This window comes from Natrix helvetica (genome assembly GCF_964273705.1).
Source record: "Natrix helvetica genome assembly, chromosome: 7".
NCBI lineage: Eukaryota > Metazoa > Chordata > Lepidosauria > Squamata > Natricidae > Natrix > Natrix helvetica.
In genome coordinates, this window is record NC_138558.1 from 4,390,339 (window position 1) to 4,400,307 (window position 9,969).

Genomic DNA, 9,969 nt, shown 5'->3' on the forward strand with positions numbered 1-9,969 from the left:
TTCCGAAGGCAACTTCTATTCCACGGGTGGATTGCTCTCACTGTCAGGAAATTCCTCCTTAGTTCTAGGTTGAATCTCTCCTTCGGGGCTTTGGAGAATAGCTTGACTCCTTCCTCTCTGGGGCAGCCCTTCAAATATTGGAAGTCTGCTACCAAGTCTCCCTTGGTCCTTCTCTTTCCTAGACTGGCCATGCCCAGTTCCTGCAACCATTCGTCATATGTTTCATCCTCCAGTCCCCTCATCATCGTGGTTACAAATTAACAGAGTTGGAAGGAACCTTGTAGGTCATCTAGTCCAACCCCCCCTATTCAAGCAAGAGACTGTTTCTGACAGATGGCAGTCTGATCTCTTCTTGAAAGTCTCAAGTGATGAAGCTCCCACAACTTCCGAAAGCAACTTCTGTTCCATGGGTGGATTGCTCTCACTGTCAGGAAATTCCTCCTTATTTCTAGGTTGAATCTTTCCTTTGGTGCTTTGGAGAATAACGTGACCTCCTCCTCTCTGGGGCAGCCCCTCAAATATTGGAAGGCTGCTATCCTGTCTCCCCTGATCCTTCTCTTCACTAGACTAGCCATGCCCAGTTCCTGCAACCGTTCATTGTATGTTTTGCCCTCCAGTCCCCTAATCATCTTGGTTGCTCTTCTCTGCACTTTTTCTAGAGTCTCAACATCTTTTTTATAGTGTGGTGACCAAAACTAAAACAGTAGATTTAGGTCTGCCTTCCCTGAGCTGGCAGCTAACCAAAGTCTTGGTCCACAGCTTCCGTCCTCTTTGACTAGGTGGCTACCTGGCTACCTATCATCCGTTTAATGCATCTGGAATGAGCAATGTGGACAGGGGATCGAGGCTAGCGTTGACGTACCTCCAAGCTTCCAGGGAATGCAATTTCTCGCTTCCCTCCGGGATACCAGCCGTGGGACCAGTGCTGAGCTCTTGCCAGCTGCACGCTGATAGAAAAAACGATGCAGAAGGAGACCAAGAGGGATCTTTTATACGCCATGATGTGGTCTTCAACCCTGCTATCTCTGCGGAATCTGGAAGGATGGGGAAGAATGGAAATGAGGAAATCTTTATTGGCAGGGTTACTGTCGGCATTCAAGTCTCAACCCAGTCCTATTAAAAGATGTGGGAGGTTAGCACCCACCCCTCTCCTAGGAGAATGAAATATTCTAGGAAATATTGAAAAAGGCAGAGTATTACATTGTCATTGCCATAGGTCTATACTACAGGCCACCCAACCAAGCAGAGGAAGTAGATGAACTTTTTGCTAGGCAGCTAACTAAGGTATGTAGGAAGCACACCACAATAGTAATGGGAGATTTTAACTACCCTGACATCAACTGGGAAACAAACTCTGCACCAAGTGGAAGATCCAACAGGTTCCTAACAAACCTAGCAGACAACTTTGTTTTCCAAAAAGTAGAGAAGGAAACAAGGGGATCAGCCATATTGGACTTAATTCTCACTAACAGAGAGGAAATGATAGAAGGTGTTGAAGCCATAGGAACCCAGGGGGCAAGTGACCATGCAATATTGGAATTCAACACAAGTAGTAGAACAAAGTCAAACTAGAGTCTTGGACTTTAAGAAATCTAATTTCAATAAACTTAGAGCTTGGGAAAAATTCCATGGATGAGAATCCTCAAGGGGAAAACAACTCAAGAAGCTTGGGAAATTTTGAAAAATGAGATTACAAAAGCCCAGTCTAGCACAATACAAATGAAGAAGAAAAATAACAGCTCCCAAAAGAAACCAGCATGGCTGTATAAACAACTATCTGACAAACTGAAAGACAAAAAAGGTAAGTATAAAAAGTGGAAGGAGGGGGACATAACTAAGGCAGAATATCAGCAAATAGCCCGAGCCTGTAAAGATGAAGTGAGGAAAGCTAAGGCTCACAATGAAGAAAGGCTTGCCACAAAAGTAAAAATTAACAAAAAAGCTTCTTCCAACATGTTAAAAACAAGAAAAAGGTTAAGGAAACAATTGGTCCATTGCTAGGAGAAAGTGGCAAGAAGGTGACAAGCAACAGGGAGAAAGCAGAACTATTTAACTCATGTTTTGCATCTGTCTTTACACAAAGGGATAAAACAGTCCAACCTATCAAAAGCAGCACCACAAAAATCAGATTAGGAACACAAATTGAAATAGGGAAGAAAATGGAAGTGAGCATCTGTCTACCTTAGATGAGTTCAAATCACCAGGACCGGATGGATTACACCCCAGGGTTCTGAAGGAACTAGCAGACGAGATCTCAGAACCACTGAATTATATCTTTCAGAGATCCTGGAACACCAGGGAACTACCAGAGGACTGGAAAAGAGCTGATGTGGTTCCCATCTTCAAAAAAGGGAAAAAAACAGATCCAGGAAACTACAGACCTATCAGCCTGACCTCAATACCAGGAAAGATTCTGGAAAAAATAATCAAGCAACGAATTTGCGAACACCTAGAAGCAAACAAAGTAATAGCCAAAAGCCGATTATGGATTTGTCAAAAACAGATTATGCCAGACTAATCTTATTGCATTCTTTGATAATGTGACAAAATTAGTGGACCAGAGGAATGCCGTCGATATACTTGGACTTCAGTAAGGCTTTTGATAAGGTAGACCATAACCTACTACTAGATAAAGTAGAAGAATGTGGGTTAGACAGCGTCACCACCAGATGGATTCGTAACTGGCTGACCAACCGCACTCAACGTATAGTCCTCAATGGAACTGCATCTTCATGGAGGGAGGTATGCAGTGGAGTACCCCAAGGCTCTGTTTTAGGCCCAGTACTCTTCAACATCTTCATCAATGATTTGGATGAGGGAATAAATGGGGAACTCATCAAATTTGCAGATGTTACCAAGCTGGCAGGAATAGCCAATACTCCAGAAGATAGACTTAAGATACAGAAGGATCTTGACAAACCTGAACATTGGGCACTATCTAATAAAATGAAATTCAATGGTGAAAAGAGTAAGGTTCTACATTTAGGCAACAAAAATGGAATGCACAGGTACAGTATAGGTGATACCTTGCTCAGTAGTAGTAACTGTGAAAGAGATCTTGGAGTCCTAGTGGACAACCATTTAAATAGGAGCCAGCCGTGTGCAGCAGCTGCCAAAAAAGCCAACACAGTTCTAGGCTGCTTAAACAGAGGGAGAGAATCAAGATCACGTGAAGGGTTAATATCACTTTATAAGGCCTTGGTAAGGCCACACTTGGAATACGGCATTCAGTTTTGGTCTCCACAATGTAGAAAAGATGTGGAGACTCTAGAAAGAGTGCAGAGAAGAGCAACAAAGAGGACTAGGGGACTGGAGACTAAAACATATGAAGAACGGTTGTAGGAACTGGGTATGTCTAGTTTAATAGAAAGAAGGAGTAGGGGAGACATGATAGCAGTCTTCCAATGTCTCAGGGGTTGCCACAAAGAAGAGGGAGTCAAACTATTCTCCAAGGCACCTGAGGGTAGAACAAGAAGCAATGGGTGGAAACTAATCAAGGAAAGAAGCAACTTAGAACTGAGGAGAAATTTCCTGACAGTGAGAACAATTAATCAGTGGAACAACTTTCCTCCAGAAGTTGTGAATGCCTCAACACTGGAAGTCTTTAAGAAGATGTTGGATAGCCATTTGTCTGGAACGGTATAGGGTTTCCTGCCTAGGCAGGGGGTTGGACTAGAAGACCTCCAAGGTCCCTTCCAACTCTACTATTGTATTGTATTGTATTGTATTGTATTGTATTATATTTCCCTGGATGAGAAATGGGGAAGCAGACTCACTCTGAATACCCCCCCCACCCTCCTCAACAGTCCACAGCAGTTGTCAGCAGTTAAGAGATTAAGAGATAGATAGCTCTATTCATAAGCAAACACCCTCCCCCAAGATCCAACAAAGGTAGGATTAGCCCTCTACCCATCTAGCAACAGAACTCACCACATGGCACCTGAGGAGATTACATCACCCAGCAAGGCTCAACCAAGCTTGGGACTCAAGACACTACCAGGTTTACCCCTGCATGGCCCCATGGGAGTCTGACACCAATCAGAATACATTCCTTACACAGGAACAGGAAGCTCCAAGGCGGGGGCCCAAGAGAGGGTATAAAAAAATTGCTGCAAAAATTGCAGACTACAAAAACCATTTGCCCCACTCAGGTGACCCTGAGGACAGAGATAAACCTCCAAGTCACCTCAGCAACCCTCTAAAAGGAGGCAAATGACCAGCTGCCTGCAAGGAATATCAATCCTTCCATTCCCTACCATGCAGTCAGAGCAGAAGAAGCTTCTGGGATGAGAAGCGAAACGTCTTCAAGAGAAAAAAAAACAAGAAAGTCCAGTTGCCTCGTGAAAAAAAGCGCCTTTGGGACTCTAATGTTCAGGAGGAAGGTTTGGAGGCAGCAATGGGCGCTGAGGCATCCTTGCTGTTTTCTGGTTGCTTTCTTGCACTAGCATTGATGATGTTCCCTAGTTGGGTCATGAAACGTCTGCAAGAAAACCACCAAGCTCAGAGAGCACCAAGGACCCCACAGTCCTCCTCCTCCTCCAATCCCATTCCCTTGTAGCATTGATGACGTTCCCTAGTTGGATCACGAAATATCTGCAAGGAAACAACCCAGCTCAGAGCACCAAGGAGCCCTCATTCCAACTCTGAGCCTCAAATATTCTCCTTTATTGGTAGTAATCTATACTGCTGGCCCCACAACCATCTTTCTTTTTCTCTCTTTCTTTCTTTCTTTCTTTCTTTCTTTCTTTCTTTCTTTCTTTCTTTCTTTTCCTTCCTTCTTTCTTTCTTTCTCTTTCTTTTCCTTCCTTCTTTTTCTTTCCTTCCTTCCTTCTTTCTGCATCTTACTTTCTTTCTCTCTTCCTTTTTCCTTCCTTCTTCCTTCCTCCCTCCTTCCTTCCTTTCTTTCCTCTTTTCTTCCAACCTTTCTTTCTTTCTTCCTTCTTCCTTGCCTCATTCCTCCCTTTTTCTTTCCTTCCTTCCTTCTTCCTTTCTTCCTTTCCTCTTTCCTTCCTTCCTTCCTTCTTTCCTTCCTTCTTTCTGTCTCTTTCTTTCACTTTGTTCCTTCTTTCTTCCTTCCTTCCTTCTTCTTCCCTCCCTCCTTCCTTCCTTCCTTCCTTCTTTCCTTTCTGTATCTTTCTCTTTCTTCCGTCTTTCTCTTGCTTGCTTCCTTCTTCCCTTCTTCCTTTCTTTTCTTCCTTTCTTCCTTCTTTCCTTCCTTGCTTCCTTCCTCTTCCTTCCTCCCTCTCCTTCCTTCCACCCTCCCTCCCTCCTTCCTTCTTTTTCTTTCTTTCCTTCCTTCTTTTTCAGAGCATCTACTGCTCACATCAGTTGTTTCAAGAGCCTAGCTGCACCTAAGAAGGGCCTGATTTCTTTCCTTAAAAAAAACAAACCCATTTGCTCTGATTTGTTTTCCTAGGACTGAGGAAACTTTAAACGATGCCAAGCAAAGAATGAAAATTGAGCAAAGAACGATACAAGCAAACAGGCACATTGCCACTCCCTTCTTTCAATAATCCAATCGTCCAATTTTGCAAGGCTACAAGAGCAGTTCGTTTCACTCGTGCCCCCAGGTTCAGCCACCACCCACGTCTCACTGATTGGGGTGTGCAAAAGCTCTGCACCTTTGCCATCTTACATTGCCTGCAATTGCAATAAGGTTATCTGCCCCATTGAACACCCAGTTTCGTATCCCTCCCTTCATCCAAGTTGCTAAGGAGATGCAAACTTCTCAAGAGAAGCTTAGCCCAAATAATTCTGCTCACCTCCGATGAATTCTTAAGTCCTCCTCCTCCGTCCGTAGATCTGGCCGAAGCTCAAGCGTGATGCTGTGGATACTTATAGTCCTTCCTATGTGCCGGGAAAACCATTGGTCACCCAATTTGACGTTAGCTGCATCTTAAACTGGGTGGAAGGTCTTTTGAGTCTCCAGGATGCTTTGCTGAGGTTGTGCAGTGCTGGGACTTTTTCAGCAGTCTGTCTTTGGACTCTCTCGAGCTTGCAAAGACTTAATGAAAAAGCCTTATAAAATATTTAGCATCGGTTGGTCTCAGCCGGCAAGTGGCCTACATTAAGCTTGCAAGCTAAGCAAGATTGGCTGTGGGGAAAATTTGGATGGGACAATAGCAATAGCGCTTAGGTAGTCCTCGACTTATAACAGTTCATTTAGTGACCGTTCAAAGTTACCAATGGCCCTGGAAAAAGTTACTTTTGATCGTTTTCCATACTCACAACCGCTGTGGAACCCCCAGGGTTACGTTATCACTGGGCAACTGATTCATACTTAGGACGGTTGCAGTGTTCCGTGGTCTTGTGATTCTCCTTTTGCGACCTTCTGGGCAAGCTAAGTCAGTGGGGATCCCAGATTCACTTAACAACCATGTGACGAACTTTAACAACTGCAGTGATTCACTTAACAGCTGAGGGGAGATAGGTTGTAAAATGGGGCAAAATTCCCTTAAAAAATGTCCCACTTAGCAACAGAAATTCTAGATAAGACAGAGACAGAGATAGATAGATGATAAATAAATAGATGGAGATGTTAGATTAGATAGATAGATAGATAGATAGATAGATAGATGGATGGATGGATGGATGGATGGATGGATGGATGGATGGATGGATGGATGGATGGATGGATGGATGGATAGATGAGATAGATGATAGATAGATAGATAGATAGATAGATAGATAGATAGATAGATAGATAGATGATAGATAGATAGATAGATAGATAGATAGATAGATAGATAGATAGATATAGATAGGATAGATATAGATAGCTGGAATATAGATAGATAGATAGATAGATAGATAGATAGATAGATAGATAGATAGATAGATAGACAGACAGACAGACAGACAGACAGACAGACAGATGGATAGAATAATAGATGATAGATAGGATAGGATAGATATAGATAGATGGAATAGAGATGGATGGATGGATGGATAGATAGATATAGATAGATAGACAGACAGATAGGATAGAGATAGATAATAGGTAGGTAGTAGGAAGATGGATAGATAGATAGATAGATAGATAGATAGATAGATAGATAGACAGACAGACAGACAGACAGACAGACAGGATAGCGATAGATAATAGATAAATAGGTAGGAGGTAGGTAGGTAGGTAGGTAGGTAGGTAGGTAGGTAGGTAGATAGATAGATAGATAGAGATAGTATAGAGATAAATAGATAGATAGATAGATAGATAGATAGATAGATAGATAGATGATAAGATAGATAGATATAGGATAGAGATAAATAGATAGATAGATAGATAGATAGATAGATAGATAGATAGATAGATAGATAGATAGATAGATAGATAGATATAGGATAGAGATAAATAGATAGATAGATAGATAGATAGATAGATAGATAGATAGATAGATAGATAGATAGATAGATAGATAGATAGATAGATAGAGATAGGATAGAGATAAATAGATAGATAGATAGATAGATAGATAGATAGATAGATAGATAGATAGATAGATAGATAAGATAGATAGATAGATAGATAAGATAGATAGATAGATAGATAGATAGATAGATAGATAGATAGATAGATAGATATAGGATAGAGATAAATAGATAGATAGATAGATAGATAGATAGATAGATAGATAGATAGATAGATAGATAGATAGATAGATAGATAGATATAGGATAGAGATAAATAAATAGATAGATAGATAAGATAGATAGATAGATAGATAGATAGATAGATAGATAGATAGATAGATAGATAGATAGATAGATAGATATAGGATAGAGATAAATAGATAGATAGATAGATAGATAGATAGATAGATAGATAGATAGATAGATAGATAGATAGATAGAGATAGGATAGAGATAAATAGATATGTAGATATATAGATAGATAGATAGATAGATAGATATAGATAGATAGATAGATAGATAGATAGATAGATAGATAGATATGATATGATATAGATAGATGGATAGATAGACAGATATAGATAGATAGAATACACTATATGTAGGAATATTCATAATTTTGTATTTATTTATTTTGTTAAGTTCATGTTGTGTTTATTGGAAGTGGAGGCCCTTTGAGAGCTGTATGCAACAAAATTTCATTTTAATGTATGCCGATTCGTGTACATTTCAAAATGACAATAAAGGTTTTTTTCCCATATTCTGTTCCATTCGATTCTAGATAACTAAATAGCTAGATGATAAATAGCTAGATACTTGCAATATTTCTTCTGAGAACACAGAAGATGGGGGTCTTCTTTTAAGACTCCAGCTGTTTTTAAAATGCATATAGAAAACTACACGTGGGCTGGACAAGTGGGGAGGCCACTTAAAGCTGTTTTAGTTCAGATTCAAGCTCTAGTAATCGTCCCCGGGGAAATCTAAAATGTGATCTAAGAGAGGTCGGGGCAACTGGTTCTTTTTCAACGCTGTGATTCTAATTCCCTTCAGCTGCAGCCAACATCCAAGTTGACAGCATCTGGAACCAGGCACATCTGGATTGTCTGCATTTAGTGCCAGAAGCCCCTGGAAGAAGGAGAAGGGACTTTTGTGAACTTTTGCCAGCCTCAGAACTGCTTGTATCTCTGTTCTGTCTGACGCAACAAAATCTCATTACAAACCCAAACAGAGCCATGAATTGACAATTGGAAAGTGCAGACGGAGATCTCCCAGGAATCCAAAGTGATCGTGCCGTGTTTCTGACGCTGGCTTAGGCAGTGTTGGGCTGAACTTACCTTAACAACCGGTTTGCTGCTTGTGAGCGCACGCGCCCTCATCAACCTCAGCTATGCAGACGATACCACTCTAATGGCAGAAAGTGGAGAGGAACTAAAGAGCCTCTGGATGCGGGTGAAGGAGGAGAGTGCAAACGTTGGCTTGAAACTCAACATTAAGAAAGCTAAGATCGTGGCATCCGGCCGTCTCAACTCCTGGCGAATAGATGGGGAAGAAATGGAGGTAGTGACAGATTTTATTTTCCTGGGCTCCAAGATCACCGCAGATGGGGACTGCAGGCGAGAAATGAAGAGACGCTTGCTCCTGGGGAGAAAAGCTATGGCAAATCTAGACAGCATCCCAAAAAGCAGAGACATCACCCTGGCAACAAAAGTGTGTCTAGTCAAGGCTGTGGTTTTCCCAGTTGCAACGATGGCTGTGAAGGTCGGACCACAAGGAAGGCTGAGCGTCAAAGAATGGAGGCCTTTGAACTCTGGTGCTGGAGAAGACTCCTGCATTGAGTCCCTTGGACTGCAAGGCCATCCAACCGGTCAGTCCTAGAGATCAACCCTGACTGCTCTTTAGGCGGCCAGATCCTGAAGATGAAACTCAAAGACTTTGGCCACCTAATGAGAAGGAAGGACTCCCTGGAGAAGAGCCTCATACTGGGAAAGACGGAGGGCAAAAAAAGAAGAAGGGGACGGCAGAGAATGAGGTGGCTGCATGGAGTCACTGAAGCAATCAGCGTGAGCTTCAATGGACTCCAGAGGATGGTAGAGGACAGGAAGGCCTGGAGGAACGTTCTCCATGGGGTTTCAATGGGTCGGACACAACTTTTCAACTAACAACAACAAAGCACCGGGGCAGATGGGTGGGTATTTGCACAGGTAGCAACTACCAGTTTGATCAACCAGCTGCAGCCCATCACTGAGTTTAGGGTAACAGCAACAAATTAGAAACTTCTTCAAGGTCACATGAAGTGTTAATGCCACTTTATAAGGCCTTGGTAAGGCCACACTTGCAATACTGCATCCAGTTTTGGTCGCCACGATGTAGAAAAGATGTGGAGACTCTGGAAAGAGTGCAGAGAAGAGCAACAAAGATGATTAGGGGACTGGAGGCTAAAACATATGAAGAACGGTTGCAGGAACTGGGTATGTCTAGTTTAATAGAAAGAAGGACTAGGGGAGACATGATAGCAGTCTTCCAATATCTCAGGGGTTGCCACAAAGAAGAGGGAGTCAA